The sequence below is a fragment of the Amphiura filiformis genome, chromosome 20 (genome assembly GCF_039555335.1).
Source record: "Amphiura filiformis chromosome 20, Afil_fr2py, whole genome shotgun sequence".
In the NCBI taxonomy this organism is placed as follows: Eukaryota; Metazoa; Echinodermata; class Ophiuroidea; order Amphilepidida; family Amphiuridae; genus Amphiura; species Amphiura filiformis.
In genome coordinates this window covers 60249468-60254764 of record NC_092647.1, presented here as the reverse complement: position 1 = coordinate 60254764, position 5297 = coordinate 60249468, and positions in this window count along the sequence as shown.

Sequence of the window (5297 nt, the reverse complement as noted above, 5' to 3'; positions counted from 1 at the left end):
CCCGGGCGCAACCCTTTTAAGACCGATATCAACTTCTAGTAACCAAAATTAATTAGTGGTAGGCCTTATTTGTCCAAAATTTCGCGCGCGGTTGTTTCAAGAATTGGGGGGCGCCATTATGTATCCTTAGCCCCTAACACCACAACCCCTAGCTACGCCACTGCCCACGTCTAAGATATTCTCAGGTGGGGGGTAGGCGCGCCAATTTTGTTTCTTGCCCCGGGGGCGCTACCAACCTAGTTACACCACTGTTTGAAATCATAACTGCTTATAAAGTGGCCACCAGTTTCAACACCTATGCAAGTTACGGACAATGATAAAACATCCTATATGTTCACTATGGATTCAAATTTATTAAACCAAGGTGTGGATTCTTATAGAAGAGACTTGGCTGAAGCTAAATATTATATCAGAATGTCTACCTTGCAATAAGATTTTGGCTCTAAACAGTTTTGGTATTATAAACATCTAATTGTGCACCTAGGCAGTTCTGAAACTGGGCTATTTCAGTTGAAATCCATACACCCCTGTATGGGAAGACATGATCTTAATCTTCCACACAGGAGATTAAGGTCATCTCTTCCATAGGGGGTATGGTTTTCAACCGGAATAGCCCAAGCACATAGGAGATTTTCCCCTGCCCAGCAATGAATTGTTGTGATGCGTCTGTCTTCAAAGCTGAAATCATTCTCTTGGAATCATTTTGTTCTCTTCATTCTGATTCAATTTATGATTTAGTTTAAGATATAGAGCAGCGGTTCCTAAACTGTGGGTTGTGTCACGGGACTTGCCGGAAAAAAATAAAAAAATCATCTCTGTGTATTAAATTACAGAGTACCATCCTATTGATCATGTAACCCCATTTTGACCCATTTTAGCATTGGTCCCGATAAAGTCATTCTGGCAGCCAGTCAGCGGAATGACTTGGAAATGTACCCCCATTGGAAATTAACAGCATTTGTATTATGCTGTGGGTCGCGCCAAATTTGGGTCAGAAGAAAAAAGTTTAGGAAACCCTGATATAAAGAATGTGCTCAGGATCAAAGATAATTCTTTTTGCTGTTCTTGTAGCAGAATTTAATCCCTCAATATTTCTTTATTTAAAAACTTGGTTCCCTTTGAGTTTTGGTCAAGAGTACAAGATCTATTTGTAGGTCCCTATAATTTCTATATACATATCAGGTTTTATAATTAATTTCCAGTTGCTTTCTAAAATCATAACAACATCTTGACATCTTTAAAAGAAATGTAAAAAAGTAATGTCAAAATTGAATTCAAGTGGTGCTTGTTTTTAGATATATAAATTGTAGCTTGTGTACATCAAAGAGGTTCAGTGTAGATTTAAATTATTTTGTTTGCAAATTGTTTTGTTCAGAATTCAGAATGAAGATTAAACATGTGATTTTCACAAAGTGTATGCATGGCTAGATTAAGTTCTTCGTTTAATGAAGCACGAAGGTTTTTTCTTTCTCAAATTTGAATAGCAGATGGTAGAATTTTGTGGGTTTAAATCTACAATCTTGGTGTGAAAATCGTTGTGACACTTGATGTTTTGAAGATCAAATTCCTGTGAATTGAACATGAGGTTGAAAATACATGATACGTTTCATAGCTCATGTTATATACTTGATAACTCCCCCTCCCTCCCTCCCCTGGAAACGATGTTGGAGCAAACATTAAGCGCAACCACCTTTCACTATTTTTCAGCATTCAACATTGATTAAGTGGAGCGGGGATGCGCAAAATAAACAAAGTATCCCAACATTTTCTCTCAAGATTGTAGCTTCAGACAACACTTTCTTTGCACATTTTGGTTATTGCATTTTTTCAGTACTGCATTTGTCATGTAATTTTCATTTCATAACAAATGTAAAGTGCCAATAGCATGTAAGAAAAAAAACGTACTATAACTTATAAAATGTAAATAAATATGTTATAGTGCAGTCTGTATTCCTATTACAGGGACCAAAACTTTCTTACAGCGATTTCAGATATGCATTGAAGGTGTATGCAGTTATTTTGCCAGCAAAATGGATTTTAATTTTGACATCCTTAAATGAAATCCACACCTTACATCTTTGCACGGGGAAGATGGGTTACTGTAGTGGTCTCTTCACATGCTTCTCACCACTGCAGCCAGGTTCAATTCCCTGTGTTTTCTACTGAGGAATGGGGTGCAGAGTGATGTGTAGTGTTATGGGAGTACTGTTTCAGCTAAACCTATGGTGCAGATCTGGTGCAAATTTATGACAATTTGACGCAAGCATATTTCTCTGGTAAGAGTGTACCAGTTCCACCTAAGAAACAACAACAATGGTTGATCGACCCACTGTTTTGCACCGGGGGTACTCAGATTTGGTTTGGGTAGGGGTGTGCCACTAAGAATTTGAAAGTAGACCCATCAATATACCAATTGTTAAAAAAATTTGGATCCATCAGCAAAATTAAACACAACTTTCTTAGTTTTTACAATTTTCCATCCAAATTTCAGGGAAAATTCAAACATTTTGGCTACAGTGAGTCAAAATTGGGCTATTATCAGGGGAAAATTTAGAACATTTTGAAAAAAGGACCCACCCATATACCAAAATTGGGCTAGAAAAGGGGTCATTGATTTACCAAAAGGCTGAAAATTCTACCCATGTTTGCGGCACGTCCCTGTTTGGTCATTTTTACCGACTACCCTCCCCCCTGCCCAGAACACGCCCAGAACCAGTGCTACATGCTGCCATAGACTCAGTAGAAACACATCCCTGGGAAAAACAAGTGGGTTGCAACCTGCTTGCCCTGCACTAACAGATAACTTCAAAGAAGGATGGTCCAATAGCCTCACTTTTTGCCCATAAAAACTGACAGTTTGGATATGTTTTATTTAAGTTTTGCAGACAAAAATATGTCCAATTGGGTTTGCTTTTGGATGACCATTTTAAATATTTACACAACATATTACAGGACTTTTCAGTCAAAATTGGAAAATTAGTATTGATCTTTGCACTTGGGAACAAGCAGTCTAAAGTCTTTTAATCAAAGTAATCATGGCAAGTGATGTTATCGGACCTTCCTCCTTTTAACAGATATCTTGTAGCTAGGAAATGATGAATAATAGGTACAAAATAATTGTGTGCTGAGTAAAAAATTACAGATTATTGTTAGGCAGAATCAGTTTGTCATATGTGTTAGTAAACATACAATTTCAGTTTCCTATGCCTTCTTGTAATAAGTGATTTATGTTTAGGAGTTTGTATTTGGAATTCAAAATGGTAAAAAATTCATTATGGTATTAATTCAATGCAGTGCGATTCATAAATGTGATGTGATCAAGCTAAAAGAGTCTGTCAAACAAAATCAAAATTTGATTTTCAATTCCATTACATGAGCCATTCTCAGAGCTATATTTTGCTTAAAACCCCATCATAGTCAGACTTCGGTTCCAGAGATATGGCCATTTTAGTGTTGCTCAGAACAATGAAAATAGTACAAATGAAATACAAATGAAATTAAATACTATTTTTGGCAACATCTCAAAATCAATATTCCCGACATCCAACTCATTTTGCTTGATCACTTCACAAATGTTCACAAATACATTTATAATTGCTCCCTCTATTATGTGCCTTATGCAGTTTATGAGACTGGGTTAAACAAAAGGAACAGTTGCAGGTTGTTAATTGTTTACTAATTAATGTTACTTAGGATTTCATTTATAAAACAATTGAGTGTAATGCAAGCATCCTAATGAGGGTGAATAGTGATACATGTATGAGTCGTGTCAAATTATCAACAACAAAAAAGTTATCAAGTTTAATTTATTCTTTGTAGCAAAATGGTGTAATACCGTAAACGTTCGCCTAACGGCGCACATGGGGTCCTTTGCCTTGGGATAAATTTCATGTACAAATAGAGCGCTTCCTCCCCTAAAAATCCCAACAAGTATTAAGGGCATGTGCCCTATTTGCTGGTGGGATTTTCATGGGAGGGCATTTCTAGTTTGTGTCTAAAATTGCAGTTATGTCAAGGGAGCCCATAGCGCCATTAGGCGAACGTTTACGGTAGTGCATCCTAATGAAGCAATAACACTTCACTGTGCCCAAGACAAAAAAATGATACAGTGGAAGCGATAACCGAATAGGGTGCAACTCTACTAGTCTTTTTACAAGACTGCCATACCCCAACCGTAAACCCTAACCCGAAACTCCATAAACGAGGACTGGACTTAAGTCTGGCAAGTTGCACCCTATTCGGTTATTGTACCCAGTAGAACGTCATTAACACAAAATTATCAGAGCCTCACATTTTTGTTCGTGTTAACTGGATTTTGTGTTATCAGGTCTTTACAATGTATAAAATATATGCTTGGGACTTGCAACAATATTGTATTGCACAGAAAAATTGATTTTGAATTATTTTGTTTTGAATTACATCCAAGGATTAGCATCTCGGGGGTACTCAAGTTAAGTTTTGGTAGGGGTGTGCCACTGTGAATTTAAAAGTGGACCCATCAATATACCAATTATTCAAGAAATTTGGACCCATCGATATACCAAAAGTTTGGCAGAATTTTACCCACATTATTGTCTTAGTTTTTACTAATTTTTCCTGAAATTTTGGTGAAATTTCAAAAAATTTGGCAAAATTGGGCTCATTGTGAAAAAAGGACCCATCCATATCCAAAATTGGCCTAGAAAAAGGGGTCATTGATATACCAAAAATCTTAAATTGCTACCCATGTTTGGGGCACATCCCTGTATGGTCATTTGACTCATTTGTACTAAGTACCCCCCTGAGGTAAGTTAGCATACATTTATTTGATTTGTGTCAAATATGTGACCTTTTTTCCATAAGGCCCAGATCATGTCAAAATTTTAGTTCTTGAGATTTAGCAATAGAAAATAACCTTAAATATGATGCCATGTTTTTGAATTTGTCTGAATGAGGATTAACAAAGAATATAAACAAGCAATAATTATTATTAAACAATCCTTCATTTCTTACATGCTTGTGTGATTTGGTGCTTAAATACTAGTAGTACTAGTAGCAAGCATATCATGGTGTCACAACCAAAAAGAATCAAAGCTGAATTTGACTGAAACTTGACAAATTTGTATGGTTTGTAAGGCATTTATCTCAAAATTATATCAAAAGAAGGTATTCTAATGTGTTACTGGTTTTGTAGGATAGGGTCACATAATTGTGTATATATTTCCCAATCTCACATTCCTGTAAATGGTTTGTTTCAACTATTATCCATTTCAAAACCTGTTATCTCCATCATTTACAAAAAGGTTAAACCTTATTGA